We start from the raw sequence: 24,000 nt of genomic DNA, 5'->3' as shown, positions 1-24,000 counted from the left end.
ACAATGTTGTCATGTAGTATTGTCTTATATAATAACCAGGTTTCCCAGAAATTGCAGAAATATAGAAATAGAATATGGATTGGATTGTTTTTGCCCCATCCACATCCACTGCTCAATCTCACAGTGTACATCAGCCTTTTCAGCAAAAGTGTACAGCACAGAAAGTGTGTAATTATATGAAACAGTAGTTGAATGGCACTACATTCCACAACAGCAGATATGTTTTTGGCATCAAAAACATCGCAATCAGATTTTTTTTGGTCCAAGTGCCTTTTCCTTCTCGTCATATCGTGTCAAACTGTCTCTCTCCATATGACCCTCAGCCGAGCGATTCATTTCACATACTTTCATATTTGAGGCCTCGTCGCCGTAGCCAGACATAAGTAATGAGCGTGCGTAAAATACGGTTTAGAGTAATTTGCTCTGGTCTGTTTTGTGTCACAGGCAGTGTTGGATGAGTGAGACAGGGAGGAATTGGGGCCCCTCAAACCCACATCATTAACACTGTAGATTTAACTCACCTAGAATCCGAACGAAAACATTCTGTGTAGATTCACAAGGGAAGTTTATAATTCAAGCTATAACCACTAATTAGGGAAATTATTAAGGCATGGTCAAGGAATTGTGTTTTGAAAAAAAAAAAGGCGAAGACCGAAGCGCTTTCCCTCTCGCTCTGTGCCGTTCTTGTTCTTTTTTTTTCAGTTAATGCGGCCCTGGTGTTTATTTCCCCTTGTGCGCTCATTACCAATAAAAACATAGCACACATTTTTACTGCGAAAGTTTGGACAGAGCCACTGATCAGCCCGTGAGTGTGTGTGTATATGCGTGTATATGTGTGTGTGTGTGTGTGTGTGTGTGTGTGTGTGTGTGTGTGTGTGTGTGTGTGTGTGTGTGTGTGTGTGTGTGTGTGTGTGTGTATGTGGGTGTGTAAGAGCTTCACAACTGTGCAGGAGATTTCCTTCATTGCCAGGCTCTGGAAGCCAAGGCCACAGTCGCTGAGTATTCTGGGATTCCTCAACATACTTTTGTTCTGGCGTCATTCAGCGTTTTTGGGAGTGCGATGATTTGATTTCATTTATGGATAACAATAGCGTTTATTTACACAGGGATGCTGATTATTTGTTCGGCAATTCGCTTTATTGGCTGCATCGAAATTCTTGACAAAAGGGTCATCAGGCACTCGAACCAAAAATGTAACTTGATTTAGTGCCGTGGACTGAAAATAAACTGTGTTAAAAAATAAATTATGTTAAAAGTTGAAAGTTGCCATGGTTCCTCTGATGTATGAGCTCATAATCTATCTATCTATCTATCTATCTATCTATCTATCTATCTATCTATCTATCTATCTATCTATCTATCTATCTATCTATCTATCTATCTATCTATCTATCTATCTATCTATCATATTACTATTATTATTATTAAACAAATAATTAAAAAACATGACTCTATAATCTCTATTACAATGGCAGTTGTTTTTTTCAAAGTTCTACTTCCAGGAAACTTCTAGTACAATAAGAAGATATTCCAATTTGTATTAATTCAAAAGAGTTCTACGTCTAATACAGACATTCAGTGACTATTCAGAGACATGAGCCTGGTCCTTATTTCTCAAATGTTTTTCCAAATGCCATTTTCCCCTTTTTTTTTTTCACTGCTTATATATGGGCCAAATCAAAGGTCACTACAGGTCATTATCTAGGCCACATGTCAGCAAAGGTCAAATAAACATTTGGTCCAGGTTGAAAAGTAAAATTTCACACTATAATCACTGACTTAACAAATTCTCCATTTTCGAGGTTCTCAGTTTTTCCAACAAATATATTGCATATATATGAAGCAGCTACCGATGCGATGCGATGCGATTCACCCCTATTACGATGCAGTGCAAGGCGATACAATTAACTCACTATTAGGATGCGGCGCGACGCATTTTCTATTCCATTTGACGCATTTTATGCTATGCAATTTAATACGATGCAGATAGTTCACTTTTATTTTCAGACAGACACCAATGGATGGATGGACGCTTGTTTGTTTTTTTCTGACTTGTAACACATGGTCCTTTCACAAACAGGCTTTTGTAGTGCAAAAATGATTAAACAAAACCAGACATTCTTTTCCTGTTCTGTCTCCAGGAAGTTACAGCTCTACCTCTGCCATGTTAATCTGCATTCTATGTCTATGTACCGACTTTCAGGACACGCCTCGGTCTTAGTAGTGTTGTGATGCGGCGTATTCACGTAGCAGCAGCGGTGCTGAGAGAACGCGCTCGAAAAAAAACAAATAAAAAAAGTTTGGCCACTTTCAAAATAATACAATTATAAGAATTAGCATCTACTAATAAGTAGCCCTGCCCATTGAACTGCAAGTTTGGGTGCTGGATTACAATTTTCAGGTGCTCAAAGTTTTGACAGACAAAAACGTTTGCTCTTATATACTGTGTTACTTATATATGGCAGGTGCACTTTCTTTCCCTCATTCATACACACACACACACACACACACACACACACACACACGACCCACTCTGCCTCAGTGGGATCAGGGTGTCTAAATGGATCTATCGCCTCCGTCTCTGTGGGACAGGAAGACACTGGAGCCAGACGAGTGAACTGAGGAAGCAATACCATTAGAGTTCCACCTGCTTATCTGCTGCTATAAGATATGTATCTTTCTCTTTCCTTCAAGTTCACACACCCTATAGAAATACTATAAAGCATCCTAGATTGGAGAGCAGATGGTAGTCCAGGGCTGGAGGTCAAAATTTATGGACTCACAACTCTTAGAACATTCAATTTATATGCTTAATGAAAGATGAAAGGTGTGTGTGTGTGTGTGTGTGTGTGTGTGTGTGTGTGTGTGTGTGTGTGTGTGTGTGTGTGCGTGCGTGCGTGCATGCGTGCGTGGGAGAGAGAGAGAGAGAGAGAGAGAGAGAGAGAGAGAGAGAGAGAGAGAGAGAGAGAGAGAGAGAGAGAGAGAGAGAGAGAGAGAGAGAGAGAGAGAGAGAGTATGTATGTATGTCTTTTAGAAGACTGTCAAGCCCCTAATTCAGTTAGAACTGACCTGGCCTATAGTTACTTTGATGGAAAGTCCATGTGTTTCAGATGTGTGTGTGTGTGTGTGTGTGTGTGTGTGTGTGTGTGTGTGTGTGTGTGTGTGTGTGTGTGTGTGTGTGTGTGTGTATGGGGTGGGGGTGTGGGGTTCTTTAGGTCCAGTTGACATGCTGAGTTAATGGAAGTAATCCTACACCCTAATGAAATAACAATGGTGGTGGACAGGACACACAGACACACTCACCCATGCTCACACACACACACACACACACACACACACACACACACACACACACACACACACACACAGACTCTCCGCTGTTCTGTCTTCTTTGTCATATGACTAGTCTACTGCTACATCAAGTCTTCAAACCTTCATATTAATGTTAGATTGAGTGCAGTAGAAGTATCAACCATTTGAACTTTGACCTCTGAAAGAACATTACGAACCGATTCTTACATGCTGTACAACGTGTGCCAATGCGAGTCACGTTTTTATCCTTTCAATAATCAGAAAATATAAACGATCTGACCTTTGGCTGAACCTCATGAGGAAAATTGCAGGTTTTATTGAAGAACACAAAAAAAATACCTGAAAGAGGAAAAGGTTTTTTGTGGGCTGGGTTTTTTTGGGAAAGGTTAGGTGCTGGCATAGAAATCATTATCAACAGGAACACACAAGTCAATGGAAACACCCCATGAAGATAGAATTACAAGCGTGTGTGTGTGTGTGTGTGTGTGTGTGTGTGTGTGTGTGTGTGTGTGTGTGTGTGTGTGTGTGTGTGTGTGTGTGTGTGTGTGTGTTCACATGACCATACAGTGAAAGACATGTTAATGGTTTGTGTCTGATACTTCCATGAGCAGCTCACAGCTTCTACCCTTATCTTTTTTCTCCTCTATATAATCGCTCTTGTTGTCAGAACGACTTAAACTGTTTCATGTCTTTTGGAGTTACAATTATATTCGATGGCAAATAATCCACCTTCACATATATAAGTTTCCGTTTTCTACTTTCAGTTTAAGATAAAATGTTTTATAAAGCAGCACGATGAGGTTAATGAAGGTACAACTTCTTAGGCTTTCTTTTTCTTCTGCAGAAATATGACTGAAACTGTAATATATACAGGGTTATTTAAAAATAATGAACCGATTTCATAACACAAAATAACGACTGAAAGTTTTGGGAAGAACGACGCGACTGCATCGCCCCTGTGGCAGCCATTTAAGACGATGCTTGAAAACTGAAGCAAAGTGCCATTGATATTGGTTTATTCTTTGTGAATATACCTGTATATATATATATATGTGTGTGTGTGTGTGTGTGTGTGTGTGTGTGTGTGTGTGTGTGTATGTGTGTGTGTGTGTGTGTGTGTGTGTGTGTGTGTGTATTTATTCACACACCCTTAAATTTTATGTTGCAGCCAATAAATACAATTGTATAAAATGATTTTATTGTCTCATTAATCTGCACTTCGTACCCAATAATGACAGTGAAACATTTTGTACATTTTTTCTGTACATTTTTTAAACCTGAACTCTATGTACATAAGTACATATTTGTTTTGCACAAACCTTTTTGTTTACATTTTGTTCATTACAAGGTACACTCCTGTACTGAGTACTCAGTTCTCTCTTACACACTGCACTGTGTAATATACAGCAGGTTTACTGGCGGCGCTATTTTGTGTTTGTGTATTTGTCCTACACTGTCTTGTGTTGCTGTTTTGCACTGGTTGCACACGATGCGCTTTATGTGGCGAGGACACTGACTAGTCCTGAGCTCTGTGTTTTCTGTTATGTAGCTTTATGTTGTTTTATGTAGCACCAGGGTTCTGGAGGAACGTTGTCTCATTTTACTGTGTAGTGCATCAGATATATATGGTTAAAATTACAATAAAAGCTGCTTGACTTGATAAGTATTTGGATTCTATAGAAGGCCTCCCAGCTGACAATGCAGATCAGAGCAAAAACCAAGCCATGAGGTCAAATGAACTGCCTGCAGAGCTCAGAAACAGGATTGTCTCTGAGGCACAGGAAGGCACAGATCTGAGAAGGCTACAAAAAAATAAGTTAAAGCCGCACTAATGATTCCCCTTTTACTCCAACTCATGTAAAGCAGATCTTCATGGAGCTGGCTTTGTGCACAGTGGCATTGTCATGCTGGAACAGGTTTTGCTCTCTTAGTTGAAGTGAAGGGAAAATTTTATGCTTCTGCATCCAAAGACGTCCAGTACGATTGTGTGCTTCCAAATTTGGGGAAGAACCACATATGGCTGGAAAAGTGTATGCTCACATTAATGTTTTAACACCCTCGACAACAATCTTGAAATTAAAAAGTACAGTTATCCCGTACTTTACAGCGGTTCGAATCTGGCGCCCCCGGTTTATCGCGGAATTACATTTGCCACATAACTAATTTGTTTGGCTGATTTTCCCGGTCACTTGCGGAGAGCACGATTGAGCAAAAAACTTGTATTTATGGAGTTTTAATGTTGAAATAATGAAATTTTAAAAAAAATATATATATAAATATTAATTATAAAATTAAGTACCGTAATTTTCGGACTATTAAGTGCACCCAAATATAAGCAGCACCCACTGAATTTGGCAAAGATTTTAATTTTGAACATAAATACGCCGCACCTGTCTATAAGCCGCAGGTGTCTACACTGAAACTAATGAACTTTACACAGGCTTTAATGAAAGACAGTGTCTGTTACATGGTTGTATCTAAACAGTAGCCTACAAAGAAAGTAATTGTTCACTGTCTTCCTCCTTCCTTTCTTTTGGCATCGTCGTGCGTTTAAAAATCACCATCGGTGGAACTTTTTTCCCCCGATGCCGTGCAGCTCAGAACACAGGTGAAGTGAGTTTTTTCATGCCCGGTTCGGCAATTTCATTGGTCTAATGTTATGGGACTCAGTTTTTTGGCTTGATGCTTGTGAAACCGGGAAAAACCCAGGAAAAATCCATAAATTAGCCGCTTCATTGTTTAAGCCGCGGGGTTCAAAGCGTGGGGAAAAAAGTAGTGTCTTATAGTCCAAAAAATACGGTAGCATGTTAATACAGTACAGTACCGTATACATAAAATAGCATTTTTGGGTGGCGTTAGTTTTTTTTTTTATCGCAGTTTTCGGATATAAATGGGGATTACTGCATTTCAAATGCAGTTTCAACATTGAAATGAACGCATCCCGGCTTTTTTCATAACTACATCGGTTGTATTTCTCTTTAGTGGCACCTTCAATCATAAAACAGGCAAACATATTAAACATTAAACACTAAACTCTAGCCGACTGTAGAAGACTGTAAAAAGGACATTACTCATAATCGCACTCTCTGGTGCTCATGATATTTCTCACTCTCTGTTGTTTTTAATGTTTCAATGATTAATAATCACACTCTTCATGTCACCCAGATGAGGTTCTCTTTTAAATCTGGTTTCTTCCTAATGCCATTTAAGGGAGGTTTTCCTTGCCACATTTGGCCCAGGCTGCTCATCGGGGATAAATCCACATCAATTTAAACATAAGTGAATTATTTTTGTACATTTTTTTACATTCTTTAAAGCTGTTTTGAGACAATGTCCATTGTGAAAAGCGCCATGATTTTTTTTTTTTAATTGAATCGTATTGAAACACTGGAAACTGTACACGAGCTCCTCCACAAAGCTACTCAGCTGTAGATGCTTACAGAAGTTCCACACACCATACGAACGTATATACACATGTAAAACACACCCCCGTGCTTTCCCTCGCTGCCGACCCTCTGTTTGAGATATCTCTGTGAGTGTAAGCCTCTCTTGCCTCTCAGTGGGATATTAGCAGGATTTATGAGCTGTTAAATATTTCCTTTGTTCCAGTGGCAGCCGGCTGCTGGAGCGATCAGAGCTCCCACTGCGCAGACGAGTTCATTAACCCCATCAGAGAAACGCTCTCCTGGGCCACTGACCAATCCTCGTTGTGCCAAACACACAAACTGCTAGGTGACCACATAGGATGTGTGTGTGTGTGTGTGTGTGTGTGTGTGTGTGTGTGTGTGTGTGTGTGTGTGTGTGTGTGTGTGTGTGTGTGTGTTTGATTTATGAAAGAGTGCGTCTTTATAGAACCATCCTCCCTGGATAAATGGAGCTCTAGTGGATTCTGGAGGTGCTTAGGTGGAATAAAGTGCACAGCTTCGTACACTCTGAATATGTGTGTCTGTGTGTGTGTGTGTGTGTGTGTGTGTGTGTGTGTGTGTGTGTGTGTGTGTGTGTGTGTGTGTGTGTGTGTGTGTGTGAGTTCTCTTCCCTTCTTCTACTTAACACTTTTGCCATAAGGTGAACTCTCTGTTGTAGGCTGTTTATGGAGAGCCTTTAAATCTTTCAAGAGAATGACAAAACTGAAGGCCATCGGTTGCCAAATATCTAAATAATACGTTAAGACTTCGTGTTCAATGTGTTAAAGAGCATAGAGCAACAAATCTATGCAAAAGCATCAAACCTGCACATGCTCTTCCAAAGTTCTTTTAAAAGGGTTCTCTGGATTCTCCTCCTGTTCCAAAGGTGCTCTGTTTGTACCTCTTTTTGGTGGAACGTAATAATTTAATTAAATTAAACCCTCAATTTCTTGATATTCACAGACTTAATTTTACATTGTACCAAATATTTTTTGAGCTTGTGTTCGTTTTTTTAAGTTGTAATATTTAATTTGATTCGAAATGTTAGTTGGAGAGAAAAATTACTACAATATAAATGATAGTATTTCCATGTCTTTATTGTTCAGTTAAAACATTTTTTTTTTTTATCATTTTTACCACAACACTATTGATTTTGGTTGGTCAAAAAAGGTGTTGAATTTTTTTAACACTTTTATGCTCAGTTTATTTCTAAAGCACAATTCAATTCAAAGTTGCTCATAGTGCTGTGCAGTATAAAATATTGCAGCATTCAACAAGGAAAACACAGTATAGGAGATTATGTTTATCTCAACAATTCATTCAACGTAATCAATATTTTGCTTAGATTTAAAATCTAAAAGTGGCTGACCATTTCTAAGGCATGGCGGAAGTTGTTTTGGTGATACTACAAAAAAAAGCCAGATCCCAATCTCATTTATACTAATGCCTTAGAAATGGTCAACAATTTCTTTTTACAATTTCAAAAGAATTGTGCGTTGACAGAAGGTCTGATCTGTAGGTTCAGTAGGTGCCATTCCTTTTATAGTCTTTCTCAGTTGCTTTGGAGCATTTTTTAAATTAGAAATTTAATTCTCCACATCATTTAGTCTATTGTGCGCATCATAAGAATATTTCTTGTTGCTTTGATCAAATTGCGAATGCATTTCGCATTCATTTAATCGATTGTGTACGAGTGTCTGCTGTTTTCTACTTCATCAGTTGTTTATGTTCATGTTGATCAAAATATATTATACTGGTTTTACCTGAATTTCTTTTAACCCCCAAAACATCTCAGCATCAGTTTATTGTATGCAAAATGATTAAACCAGTTGTCGTCATCTGTCATCTAACATTTATATTTAAGTTTTTTTTCTTGTAAATGTGTTGAAGTGATGAATTGTGCAGATGAATCTTGAACGTCACTAATGAAGGCAAGTGAACGGCATCAGATCAACCGATAATCAACAAGTTCTCTAAAACAGGTCAAAGGTGAATCTTGTGAATCTTCAGTTGGAGAGTGAATACAGACAAAACACAGAATTATACATTATGAAAACGAATGAACAACTAAGAAACAAACGAACACTTACAGTACAGTAAAAGTGTGAATCCTGTCTGGTCTCTTACAATCAATATAAATCAAATATACAATCAAATATATGAATTTGTGCTGCTGAAATTCATAAATGCCAAACAGAAGGAAGTCACATTTTGTGCATTTTCAATTATTGTAATTCAAACCATATTTATATCAAGAAATACTGAAACTGTGCATCAAACTGACAACACAAATAAACATTTTGATGATCATGTTTGTGAACAATGACAAAAGGACACAAATACTTACTATTGAGAGATGAACTAAGGATTTTGAGAAAAGTACAGGCTTCTGCAAGAAATCCAATGTTTTTTGCTGTTTGTACAAATTGTTTTGAGAAATGTACTTACTGGTTTGCAAATATTAAGGATGATTAGAGAAACGCTCCAAAACAACTGAGAAAAACTGTAAAACAAATAAGAGAATCTTGAAATCAATTCAACGGTGAGCTGAAAGCTCACCTCGTTCTTAAATGTTATCATTTCTATAAGAGCAGCCCACACAGCTGATCTGCATTTACTTTCATTGCTGATTCAAATTCAAATTCAAATTTTAATTTTAATTTTAATTTCAAATTCAAAATCAAAATCAAATTTTTAATTTCAAATTTTTAATTTTTAATTTTACATTTCAAATTTTTAATTTTTAATTTAAAATTTAAAATTTAAAATTTAAAATTTAAAATTTAAAATTTAAAATTAAAATTGTATTTGTCACATCCACATTTATACAGAGTACGACAGATGACACGCAGAGTGAAATGCTTTTTTTGACTGTCCGACTAAACATTGAAAGAAATACAATATGAGAAAAAAAATAAAATAAAGTAAAAGAGTATATTCAAATATTATCTGACTATAGAGTATGAATAAAAAAAAATTATATATATATATATATATATATATATATATATATATATATATATATATATATATTTATTATGACTAGTATGATTGTGATTGTCATTAAAGTGTTATGTGCTTCTATAAAAATGTCAAAGTAAAAAGGTGTGACATGCCGAAGTTTACTGTAAGGTGGATTCTTATGGAGTCAGGACATTGTAAAATTCAGAGGTAAACCGGTACCTTCTGACAAGAGAAATTCATTAGTCAAAGTGATTTACAATTCTGTATCATACATGAAAAACAAATTGTGATTTTCTGTGATTTCTATGTAGCCTTGTGGTATTTCCAAGCGATTCAATATGTCAGGTATTTTATTTTCAATATCAGGAAATGTTCTTGACTTTCAAAGACATTTATGGCATTTGGAAGACGCCATTATCCAGAAAGACGACCCAGTTGTATGAATTCATACAACTGGGCAGTTGAGGGTTAATTAGACTTTGTATTCAAAAGTTGTAGGTTCAAATCCCAGTCACCCCAAACAACCACTCCTGGGCCCCTGAGCACGGGACCCCATAGTTGCTAAGTAGTATGACTGTGATAAATGTAAGGCGCTCTGGATGGTCAAATGCCATAAATGTAAATGTAAGGGCCTTGCTCAAGGGCCCAGCCTTCTTCTGATCTTCTGTTAACCACTGAATTATGACGTCCCCAATTTTGAAGGCTGTTCAAGTATAAAAAGTATAAAATATTAAGTAACTACACTATAATTACTACTAATAACTATATTACGCTATAATTACAAGATAATAAATGTAGGAAGTTTTGGAACCACTGATGGATCGGTTGAGTTTGTACAAACGAAACATCCTGCATTATATATTATATTTAGAAAAATAACTAGAGCATAATTAGAGCCTGATAAATGATTATGTACATGTTGAAATCTGGCCGACGTCACCGCCTGCGATATTTCCCTGACGTCTTCTAAATCTGGAGTGTGTAACAGCGCCGGTCTGTCCAATCCTGTTTCGGACTTTATTGCGCAAAGTTGTAAATGTGCAGGCTAGTGCACTATCGGTGGCGTCGGGGCGCGGGGGCAGGGCAGGCTGGGAGCGTGCCAGATGCAGGCCCCACTTACGCCATCACTAAGAGTATTTTTAATTTGTTTGACAGACACTTCTGGTGGCATCTCATGCTTCTACAGCGTCAGCACAGCGCCTGCGTCTATAAATAAGACAAGAACACCCCCCCTCCCACCCCCACCCCACCAACACCCTCCCAACACCACCTCCACCACCAACGCCACTACCACCACCACCAATACCCTGCCCCACCCCAGAGACCACTTGCTCATAGGCGCACCTTTTCACCCTCTGAGCAACAGCTGTCAAAAATAAATACTCAGCCCCACATCCTGTAATTGCGCCGGATTTTTTCCCCCACTATTCCGATGAAACGATAGGAAGAGTTATGTGAGGCCTGAGTTTATATTTGATTATAGAAGCGAGGGATAATTTTTTTTTTTTAATCTATATGAGAAAGGGATGGTGCCAAGTTTTCACAGAGTGCACTGTGGAGTAGCTGGGGCTCAACTCTACCTCCTGCTATTGCAATACATATAACAGCATGGAGTTTTCATATCTTTAAAGAACAGCACGTCAATCATCACACATTGTGGTCCGAACAAAAAGAGGTATAAGTTTCTTTCTCTCGTTCCCGTTTCCCTTTTCTCTCTCTCTTTCCTCCTCCTCCTCCTCCTTCTCCTTCGCACTTACTCTCTCTTTCTTTCTAATGATTACTGGTATATATTTCATGCCAAAGCATGTTAGATGAATATGAACACGTGTTGTTTCTCTCTCTCTCTCTTTCTTTCTCTTTCTATGTCTCACTCACTCTTTTCCCCCTCTCTATTTTTCTCTCTTTTTTCCTGTCTCTCTCAATCTCTGTCACCCTCTCGCCTTTTCTCTCTTTGTCTCTCTATCTCTCTATTTTTCTCTCTTTCTCTCTCTCCCTCTCCTTCAGACTCACTCTTTCCTTTTCTCTCTTGCTCTATGTGTTTCTCTCTTTCTTTTTCTTCCTCCACCCCCCCTTTCTGTGTCTTATATTTCTTTCTCCCTCTTTCTCCCCCCCCCTCTGTATTTCGTTTTTTCTCACCTCCTTTTTTCATTCTGTCTCTCTCTCTGTCCCTCTCTCTCTTTCCATCTCTTTCACTATCTTTTCACCCCCTTTCTCTGTCTATCCTTCTCTCGTTCTCTGTCTATCTGTCTCTCTCTTTCAGGCATTTCTATTTCCTTGCTCTAAATGAGAGTCTGAAGATACAGAGAAAGACAGAGCATGTGTGTGTGTGTGTGTGTGTGTGTGTGTGTGTGTGTGTGTGTGTGTGTGTGTGTGTGTGTCTGTGTGTGTGTGTGTGTGTGTGTGTGTGTGTGTTCTGGGCATTTCTCCATATTATGGCCTATGAGTAATTTATGCTGATCAGACATAAGGTGATGTCAGTGTCTTACACAAATCATTCCTTGGCAGTCCTTCACGTCCGACTTCATATTCTAAGCTCATCGGAACTCATTACGTGCTCCGGCTCTACATCGAGCGTCAGGTCAATCTGTCCATCGCAATTCGATTTCGGAAAATTGAATTTCGGGTGGCGTTCACTAGCGAAGCCTTGCAGCTGTGTGGAAACTAGCGACAGAACAATATCTATATCGGGGGGTTTATCCGATGTGTATGTCCACTTCCTGTTTGGAGGCCGTGATAAGACCCATGTCTAGTGATATGCTAATAATACTAGCCAAAATATACAAGCGTGTGTGAGCTAGACGCCAGGATTAGCATGTTCGGTAACTTCATCCTGGTTTCTGCTGCAAATACTTAAACATCACTCGACACTCGAGATATAAAGCAAAATCGTGACAGGTTCGATTTGTCGAAACTCAAATCACTTTCAGGGCAAGGACACATATTTGTTGCCTCGCCGTAATTGACTTCCCGGACAAGAAAAGTGTGTTACTTCCTTGAATAGTCTTCTCACTAATTGCATGTTTATTCATGCTTTTCTCATCAACTCAAACTCATCATTGTCCCATATATCTTTGGGATGAAACTTGGTGTAATATTATGTTTTTAGCATGTTAGCATACTCACTAATATAAATACATTTTTATCATTATCATATTATTCTTATTTCAAATTGCAGGTTGTTTAAACTTTGCCTTTAGATTGCTGACAGGTTTGTTAGTTCAGGTTTATGTGTTATTTTTTGGATTCTCCAAAAAAGGATAGCTATGTTTTGCTATGTTTTTTGTCACTGTGTACAAGAAGGTTGTTTTGTCACTGTGTACTGTGGAGTATGTGGTTGAAATACCAATAAAGCCACTTGACATGGTTTGACTTGACTTCTATGTATTATGTAGAACATCAAGGGGTGAATTCATCAAAATTGAAAATCTTTAACACTCCTTTGGGGAAAAAAAACCCCTTCCCGCCCCCATTTATTTATTTATTTATTTATTTATTTATTTATTTACAAAAAACACTAAATTAATACATTAAGTATCATAAAAATGGGACATCACAATACGTATGCTTATATTGGATTATAAAAAAAATACAAAATTCTGTAAGATATATGTAAAATATATTTCTAACAAATATTAACATATTGAAATTTTAAATCATATGTTTATTTATTGATTTTGCATACATTTGCATACATTTTTCATCTGATGTTCCCAGGACAGTCTTACCAACTCCTTACTTACACATTGCATTGACCTATTTATTTTATAATATCAAGTTGTCATTATTACTTTCCTTGACGATAAACCACCATTCTTCTTAAGACCACGTTTCAGTGTACATTTTAAGCACAAATCTACATATGCAAATGTGGCAAGGTGCTGCATGAATATTAATCCTGTCTCATAATATACTTGAATATTAATGATTATCATCGTCATCAACATCATATTCTGGAAAAAAAATGCTTATTCTCCACATTTTTCATCTCATGTTTTCATGACAGTCTTTCCAACTCCTTCTATAGTGTCAGTGTAAAATGGAAAAAAAATTAATTCTATTTGACTATTTTTTGAACACGTGACACAATTGTCCAAGAGTCCACATTGCAGGGTACATTTTAAACACACATCTTCACATACCAATGTCATGCAAGCAAGACTGCTGCATGCAGCTTCATCCTGTCTCCTATTTGAATAGAATATTATGCATATTAATCATCATCATTATTTTCTGGCATGCTACTGCATGGTTATTCTTATACAAAAGTCATACATTTTTCAGCTGATGTTTCCATGAGTCCTGCCAACTCCTTCTATAGTGTTAGTGTAAAACAGGACCAACTTTGTGACCACCTGACACCATTCTTCATGAGACCATGTTGCATTGTACATTTTAAACACAAATCTGCAAGACATATGTAAAGGATATTGCATGCATATTCATCCTGTCACTTAATAAACTAGAATATTAAGCATATTAATCATCATCATCATATTCTGGCATGCTAATCCATGCATATTCTTTTACAAAGTCTTTTACATTTTTCATCTGAGGTTTCCATGATGTCTTATCAACTCCCACTATTGAGTCAATGTGAAGGTAAAAACAGAAATTGCATGACATATGTAACTATTATTGCGTGCAACTTCATCCTGTCACCTACTACACTAGAATATGCATATTTTTATTAATGATAATAATGATGATCATATTCCGGCATGCTTCTGCACGCTTTTTCTCACGCCAGTGTGCATCAGGACACGCTCGTTCTCACACCCGCACTTCGCACACGAGCTTCCTGGTGTGTCAGGGAGCTGATGGATTAATCCGAGTTAATCTCGTGGTTGCTAAGGGCCCAAACTCATCTCGGTTTTGGTTTGCGGGGTAAATAAGGCTCAGTGGTTTACTCGGACCATACTATTAATACGCGCGTTTTGCTGGCATCCCCCGGCCCTTTCTAGCCCCCACCTCACGCACCCTAGCACACACACACACACACACACACACACACACACACACACACACACACACACACACTCCATCCAGTCTCCGGTCTGGCTTTGGCGAAGAGCCAGCGTTTTCTCGCGCGCATGCGCGTCGCAGAGTCGGCTCAGGCTGCGTTGGACCGAGCGACAGTTCTTCAGATTGAATAATGAAGTAAAGCCGAGTCGGAGCGCGCGCGTGCGCCCCAGCCAACTTATAGAGACGCAATAAGCAAATAAAAAAAAAAAAAGAGGAAAACAATTGATTTGCGACAAATACGCATACGTGGACGCGCGCGTGCGTTTGTGCGCCTGTTTGCGCGTGTGCATGTGAGCGAGTGGGTTTCCGTATTTGTTTAAAGGGTTTCTTTCTATCTTGTTCTTTTTTGTTTTGTTTTGTTTTATAATTTTTTTTTTTTTTTTTTTTTTTTTGCGGTCCGGACATTTCCGCTCCGGTTTGCGGGTGAGTTTGCGGTGAAGTTTGTTGAAGCTGAAGTTGTGCAGGAGGACCCGCGCGCTCTGCGCACACACACGCGTGAATCGGCTTGTTTTTTGTGTGTGGGAACGAGCATGTGAACAGTGTGGACGGAGACGCGCACCGCTTGGACCTTTTTGGAGATCTCTGACCGCACAAGTCCACAAGAGTAAGTGCATCAAGAGTGTGTGTGTGTGTGTGTGTGTGTGTGTGTGTGTGTGTGTGTGTGTGTGTGTGTGTGTGTGTGTGTGTGTGTGTGTGTGCGTTGTTTTTTTTTTTTTGCGTTTGTGCATTCTTTTTTATTCTTAATGTTAAAGTTAGAAATTAAGAAAGAAATTAAGAAATTAAGAAAGAAAGAAAGAAAGAAAGAAAGAAAGAAAGAAAGAAAGAAAGAAAGAAAGAAAGAAATGAAATAATCATTGGCATGAACTTGGCACACTTTATTGAAGTGACCCACAGAAATAGGAAACACTAAAAAGACTCAGGAGATTATGGAGTTTGGGCAGTTTAAGAGAAACTTCCGCTTTTTGCTTATAAAAAGTCACTTTTTTTTGTTCTAAACTCAAACCGCATCACCTTTTTTTTCTCCCGGTTTGTGTTTTCTTCTCCAAAATGTGCCACCAGGCCTTTATTCACTTCTCCACATCTTCATTCTAGGCTTGTTCAGGTTCAGGTGCTTTTCCAGTGATCACTCAAATAAAACCTCAAATATCTCTTCCTGTAAAATGGATAGATCTTTTTTTCTTTTTCTTTTATATATATATATATATATTTTATATTTTACATTTTTATCTAATAGGCTTAGGTCACACATTTTCCCCTTTACGTCACCCTGATCAGTTTGCGCGCGAGTTTGGATGAAATTCACACCGCAATCAAAATATAATTTTTAATAACAAATTAAAGCAGAACAATTAATCAATTTCAAATGTAATGATTTAATTGCGTTTGGGAGATTTTATAGAAGATCAAAATGTATACGCATGAAATCATGTAAGATACAATAGATATATTGTTTTATTATAACAATAATAATAATAATAATTATTATTATTATTATTATTATTATTATTATTATTTTTATTATTATTATTATTATTATTATTATTATTATTATTATTGGTGTTGTTGTTGTTATTATTAGTATTATTATTATCATCTATCCATCATACAGAGGCGCGCGCACGCCCTTGTGCGCAAGATCCCCCGTTTCCCCCTCCCCCAAACACACACACACACACACACACACACACACACACACACACACACACACACACACACGTGCCATGTGTGTTTTTGTATTTGATACGAAGCAAACGGCGGAGACATATCATCCCGACACCGAAGCCGTCGTGGTGCCCCGGCGCGCTGTTGGCTGTGGGCCGCGTTTCTCGCGCTCTCTCTCTCTCTCTCGCGCGCGCGTGCGCTCTATCGGTGGCGACTCTGCCTTTAATGACCTGATAACGGAGATAAGGGTCCGTGGATTGGATTACACGCACGCACGCATACACACACGCGCACGCACGCACGGAGGACGTGGTGGAGGTGGATGCCACACTTATCCCAAGGTATCATACACTTCTTGACCACGCAATTAATCCAGAGCTCAAAGCAGAACTCACAATTACAACTGTGCTCTGAGATGATAGGGCCTGAGAAGGGTTTTGGTGTTAAAGCAATGACCATAAAGGTCTGGAGCCCTCGGTCTAATGATGACACACTCCAGTCTAGTGAATATGGGCATGAGGGCATCATCTCAAAAAATTCCAATGGCACGGACGCTTTGTTCCATGACTTTTTTTTGCAACTATAAAAAAAGACATTAGAAGACTAATTTGGGGCATATCGTATACCAGATGCCATTGCTTCGGATTTATTGTTAGATTGATAAAAAAAAATAAAAATAATTAATACTGCAGAATAAATGGCAAAGCATTATATATATTATCACTTCTATAGTAACCGCTAATTCCCCAGAACTCGGATGGAAATCACTCCACAAAATCTAATAAATATATGCGCAATTAGTTCACAAGAAACAATGGATAATTGTAGATACAGGTATTCAAATTTTTGGAAGGAGTCTCCAGTGTCAATGCTTTATAATAGGTGTCATGAGAAAGATATTTACATCTTCATGTACATGCTTTATCCAAATGTATGTTTATTTTTAGTGAAACTAAACTCAACATAGAGCATAAAAACTAGACATAGATGTTTTTCAAAGAACGTGTTCATGTGTATTATACACATGAAAAAAACAGAACATCGAAATACCAGGTTGCCAATTAAATCTCTTTCTTTGCACTGAGCAATTTACTTTACACAAGCCTGTTTACATTTTCAGATGGCAGGGCAGCTCAAAAAAAGACTCTTGTAAATGTTTTAAAGTATGGTGTTTTAAATTATGCAAATCATCAGGACACCAATTTCTGCTGTGTTTCCACACGGACAATTTTATTTGCCGGACACCTGCATCAAAGCTGATTTTGGTGTTTGATTTAAGACTTAGTGCATCAGTAAAACAAATGAAAATAGAAAAAGATTTTTCAAGGGAATTTTATATATATATATCGTTTATTTGTATAAATTTTTTTATAAAAATTGTCAAACAGAAATGTGCAATGCATTAATCACACGTTAATGAAATTAGTCGCATTTAAAATTCATTTGCGTTAACACATTGATTTCGATGCCCATCATCTCTTTCTCTTTCTCTTTCTCTCTCTCTCTCTCTCTCTCTCTCTCTCTCTCTCTCTCTCTCTCTCTCTCTTTCTCTGTGTATGTATATATATATATATATATATATATATATATATATATATATATATATATATATATATATATATATATATATATATATATATATATAAACATATGAAGTATTATATTCCAGTAAATTGAACAAGTGTGAGCAAGGTACCATGCACACTTCCTTAGTCCTATTAAATTGTTAGCATTAAACTGATTTGAAAATATGATGTATCTGATATTCATTTTCTGAGGTAAAAGAACAATATAACACTTCATATATATATATATATATATATATATATATATATATATATATATATATATATATATATATATATATATATATGTATTCTAAAGAGTTTAATTCAACTAAAGTAAACAAGTGTGACCAAGTTACCATAATCACTTCAGAAGTCCATATGGCCTAGCCTACTAAATATTTTAGCATGCAGGTTCTTTGTTTCTGCGGAAAACCTTTCAGAAGATGCTACTTTAAACATTCTCCATAACAACTTCATCATCCTTCAAAGAATCCTTCACGGATTCAGGTTCCTTTGTGTTTTCTGGTAGCTGCATTTTTGAGCATGTTTAATGGTGGCAAGTTTCATTCTGTCAGCGATGTCACCGCATTTAGTCCGGGGAATGAAATTAGCACATGCTAGCATCATCTATATTTAAAAGTTATAGCTAACAGCAGGCTAACACTTTTACTGTCTGTCTCTCTCACACTGTGTGTGTCTCATACATTGTGTGTGAAAGAAAACTGTGGAAATACAAAGTCTTTGACGGTTAGAAATTACTTATGCTACTCTCTCTCTCTCTCTCTCTCTCTCTCTCTCTCTCTCTCTCTCTCTCTCTCTCTCTCTCCTTTTCTCTTTCTCATTCCCTCTTTCTTTAATCATAGGCCTACAAGGCACCATTTTGCGAATGACACTGTTCAAGGTATAGCTATTATGCTAATTCTTATTCTCTTCCTGAATTAACACAAAACATATACGAGCGTTAGCATGTGTGCTGCTGTCTTTCTGTTCACCGCTGAGAGTACATTGTGGTTAGTGATTTAAAGGGAGGAAAAAGCAAAACCTTTGGCATATTTGGCCGCTCGTCCCTCTGCGGTGTTGAAGCGTGCGGAAAATGGCACACGACTCTGAACCGTTTTTAAACATGCAGACGCAATTTAGAATTGTGTTCCTAATGTAAATATAAACCGATCGGCAATGTATTTATGATGTTTATTTCAAAGTGAGTGGATTTGGACAGTCGTTCTCTGAATTCCTCTAAAGGCGGCTTGGCTGGATTAAATGCTGAATTAAAAGCTTTGTTAAGAGACAGTGTGTGTGTGTGTGTGGGGGGGGGGGGGGGGGGCAGGACAACGTCCTCTGAGGGCACGGATAACAGAAAAAATCAATGCTGCTCGGCTCCCTCCCCACTAAGCATTAAAGGCTAGAGTTTCAGCACACAGCGACACTGTGCAAATGAAAAATTAAAATGATGTGCCCTTCACCCTGACATACACACACACACACACACACACACACACACACACACACACACACACACATTTACACTGCAGCCCCAATCTTACCCACACATACACTCCACTAGGAGCACTTATCAAAAAGATTAAATGAAAGACATTAAAGTCATTAAAAGCCATTAGAGAGAGAGAGAGTGAGAGAGAGAGAGAGAGAGAGAGAGAGAGAGAGAGAGAGAGAGAGAGAGAGAGAGAGAGAGAGAGAGGGGTTAAGAGTGAGAAAGATGAGTGAACAGCTCAGCAGAATTCCGAGTGGTCAAATCAATATAACTGCAAAGTTTTTTTTTTTTTTTTTAAGCAAAATTTCTTTTTCCTTCATGAGCCCTTTCTTATCAAGTATATAGATTTATAAAGGAAGTTGACATGGTCTTTATTTATGTATTTTGTTTATTTGCTTTATCCAAAGCGACTCATGGTTGAGACAATATAGAGTTGAACTAGCGTAAACCTGAGCTCATCAAGGTCATTAATCTTCTTAAAGGACTCTACGGTAGCTCTTCGTGGTTTGACCTCAAAACCATATATAATATATATTTATATTTATAAACTGTATAGAACCTACAATCTCCTCCCTCTAGCACATCTCTCCTGTTCTCCATCATCTACACTGGCTTCCTGTTAGATATCGAACAGAGTACAAGATTCTGCTTTTTACTTTTAAACCCAATCTTGCACCCTCATATCTCTCTGACTTGCTTCATACCTACATCCCAAAGCGTATTCTTAGATCTTCTTGCTCTTCATCTTTGGAATTCTCTTTCAGAATCTGAACGAGAAAGTGACTGTCTAACCACTTTTAAATCATGCCTTAAAACTCATTCGTTCATGATCAAGTTGCACAGTTTTTGACAGCTGTTTGTTGTTTGTCTTGATTTTATGATTATCACTCAATTGTATGGCATCCTTGAGTGCTTTAAAAGACGCCTTTAAATATGCACGTACATACTGTGGCATAATATAATATTCGAATCTTGCTTAAAATAATTTTTAAATAAATTACATTTATTTTCTATGCTATTTCTAACAGCTCCTCCACAGGGGCATCTGAACTTAGTGTAATAATAAATGGATACAAATATCAGAAATTAAAAATCTTTCCCAAGCCTTAATCAGTATTAAATAGATAGATAGATAGATAGATAGATAGATAGATAGATAGATAGATAGATAGATAGATAGATAGATAGATAGATAGATAGATAGATAGATAGATAGATAGATAGATAGATAGATAGATAGATAGATAGATTATCATTTATATTTACTTACCATACATATGTTTATTTATATATATATTACATATCATTTATTTGACTATATATATATATATATATATATATATATATATATATATATATATATATATATATATATATATATATAAATAAATAAACATATGTATGGTAAGTAAATATAAATGGTTAAATGGCACAATTGAACCTCATTGCTATGTAAGTCAAATAAATACATATACACTAATATATATATATATATATATATATATATATATACACTATTGTCATCATAAAATATTTAAATCTCGATTTTTTTTGCAAAGAAGTAGTTTATTAATTTTCCGTAACAGCTCCTCTCTCTAATCTAAATGTAATAATCCTTGTATAAAAATAAACAAATGAATAAATAAATGGATTAGTCTGTCGCTGTTATGGAGAATCTTTCTGCACGGAGATGTTTATTTAACATTTATGAAAGGAGTCTCAGGTGTCAAAGTGCTGTAACTGTCAGTACATTTTCCCACCATAGAAGATTCTTCCAGAGACAGAGGTGTGTTTAGGCTTTTGTGGTTTCTTATTAACATGACAAGCTGCATATTTGTGTGTCATTTTAACTTCAAAAGACTTTGAGGTGGGAAAAGGCGCTCAACGCTCCACAGAATGAAAGCATGTGCTCCGATATTAGCAAATGAAAGAGTGGAATGAAAGGCAAAATAAATTAATATTGAAGAAATTACATTTCGGGAAACGATATGGTCAAAACTTTAGCTTTTTCTTCTCTCTGACTGAATAGAAAGACAGAGTACTGGTGGCTTAGTGGTTGAAAGTTTGGACTTCTGCTTGGAAGGTTGCAAGTTCAAATTCCAGCAGGTGCTCCAGAAATCCTGACCAAGGCCTTCAACCCTAAAATGAATAAGATAATTGTAACTTATCACTGTGGATAAGAACCTCTGCCAAATGCCATAAATGTAAATGGAGAATCCTGCTGGATATTGAGCCCACCATGATTTGTACATACTCTTCGGTACTTCCAGTGAAATTAGCTTAGTTTCTATCCTAATCTGAGAAGCTTTAATCTTTTAATTCTAAAACTGTATTTATTAAAAAACGATTTATTGTCTGAAGACATTGCTAACTCGACCGTGGTAACGGTTTCAGTCTAAAACTGGAATGTAAATTAATATTGTGAATGCAGACATGCAGAGTGATGCAATATAAAAGCATCCCAGCGGTGTTGAACTAAATATAAGCGCTCTATTCAAATGCCACTCTGTTGTATCATTAAACATTAGGATTCGACAGGCATGACAGAAAGAGACCCAGGAGCAATTGAGTAACCAGTTACGTACTCTTTTCTGAAGCTTTTATAGTATCCAAGCACTATTAAACACATAACGTTCCCATCACCGTGTTGAGAGGAGACTGTGGAAGATTTACATTCACAGTATTTGACAGACGCCATTATTCAGAGCGACCTACAACTTGAGGGTTAAGGGCCTTGCTCTAGGGCCCAGCAGTGGCAGCATGGTGGTTCTGTGATTCAAACTTTTGACCTTTTGATCCATAGTCCAAAGCCTTAACCACTGCGCTTTGACCTTTCTTATATGGGTAGTAAAAGAACATTTGAATACCCATACAGACAATAACCCCAGCTCAGGATCATACCCTCAAGCCTTGAGACACAGAGTCTTACAGCTGACACAATGTATAAGTAGATGAAGGATTACAGGATTGAAGGATTTACTTTCTTAACATTATGTGGTTTATGTTGCTATTTATTATTAACTGCCCCAGCTGGCCTCATATAAGTCCCTATTTATAAGTGAGTTTAAAGGTTTTTTTTGTGAAACACATTGTGATGTTTGTCTGTGATAATGACAAATCTTATGGTCAGGTGTCCACAAACGTTTATTTTTATAGTGCACATACATAAATAGATACATACATGCATACATACTGACTTTCATATTTTAGATGCTAGTGTGTTTATTCTTATATATTTATTGGCTCTTACTCACTACACTGTTCAACTGTACTCTACATTATAATACACACTGTACTCCATGCTGCTTTAGCACAATATAAACACGGTAATCATAAATCATACTATAAAGCATTGTATATTATAATACACACTATTATATAAACTGCTTTTATAAAATTTACATACTGGAATTTTATGGTTTTATGTATCAAGACATAATAAAAATCATCTGGTCCTTAGCAGGTCTTTAAGAAGGAAGTAGATACAACCTTAGATGAGCAACAACACATTAAATTACACATTGTCTCTATTTGTTTTTGTTTTGTTTTTCTTTGTTTTTTTTTATTTACGAAAAACAAGGCAAAATAGAGATTATTTGTGTGAAAAACTAAATACAATAAATCCTAACTGCTTCCATAGAAATTAAGTTGCTATATCACAGCCAGTGCTGTAAATCAAATGCCATTGATTTATTGATCAGCAAATGTACCAACCTCTATAAAAGCCAATGTTTTTGTAGTTTGCTGGTCTGGAGCATTCAGTTGGATGTTATAACAATGCAAAGGAGAAACGACATCAGCAATGATCTTTGAGAAGCAACAATTGCTGCATATCAATCTGGATAGGGGTTATAAGGCCATTTCCCGACCATTAAAGCTCCTCATTCTAAAATTGATTAAGATTATTCCCAAGTGCACAACTTTCCAAGCACATTTACCCCAAAACTTTACAGGCCTCAGTTAGCATTTAAAATGTTAAAGTTTATGACAGTATAATTAGAAGAAGACTAAAGGAGAATGGTTGGTTTGGACGAGTTGCCAGGAGAAAGAGTCACCTCTCTAAAAGGAACATGGCAACACAGATTTGCAAAGTTGCATCTAAACAAATCTAAGACTTCTGGATTAATGTCCTTTAGACTAATTAGACTGATGTGGAGATGTTTGGCTGTTATGCACAGCACCAGGTTTTTAATGAAAACCAAACAGGATATAAGCAGAAACACCTCATACCAACTGTGAATCATGGTGGTGGAGATGTGATGATTTGGGCTTGATGTGCAGGCACAGGACCTGGGAAACCTGCAGTCTTTGAGCTGATCGTGAACTTCTCGAGTCAGAATTTTGAGGTTTTCTGTTTAACAGCTAAAGCGTGGCCAAAATTGGGTCATGCAATAGAACAATGATCCCAAGTACCCCATTAAAATCTACAACAGAATGAACAAAATCATGGTGTTGCAATGGTCCAGTCCTACCAGATAAATCCAGACCGCAACCCTTAAGACCTAAAACCGAACTGAAATGTTATGGCAGGACTTTAAAGGATTCATGCTTAAACAAATGCCCTTAAAACCTAATT

At 37.2% G+C, this 24,000-nt stretch overlaps 1 protein-coding gene across 12 annotated transcripts in view; it reads left to right on the top strand.

Moving 5' to 3' along the window:
• The first annotated feature begins 14,689 nt into the window (after positions 1 to 14,689).
• Positions 14,690 to 24,000, top strand: part of eya4 (EYA transcriptional coactivator and phosphatase 4) — a 55,645-nt gene continuing 46,334 nt past the window's right edge. The window contains exons 1-2 of one of the 12 annotated variants that reach the window (XM_083520930.1): positions 14,693 to 15,306; positions 18,796 to 18,833. The gene's annotated coding sequence lies outside the window, so the exon portion shown is untranslated. Of the gene's footprint in view, positions 15,307 to 18,795; positions 18,834 to 24,000 lie in introns of all 12 variants that reach the window. The other 11 variants (XM_083520928.1, XM_083520923.1, XM_083520926.1 and 8 more) reach the window with 11 other exon arrangements.

This window comes from Silurus aristotelis, assembly GCF_946808225.1.
Source record: "Silurus aristotelis genome assembly, chromosome: 19".
Taxonomy (NCBI): domain Eukaryota; kingdom Metazoa; phylum Chordata; class Actinopteri; order Siluriformes; family Siluridae; genus Silurus; species Silurus aristotelis.
Note: the sequence above shows the minus strand (reverse complement) of the source record. Positions and strands in the feature narration are given on the sequence as shown.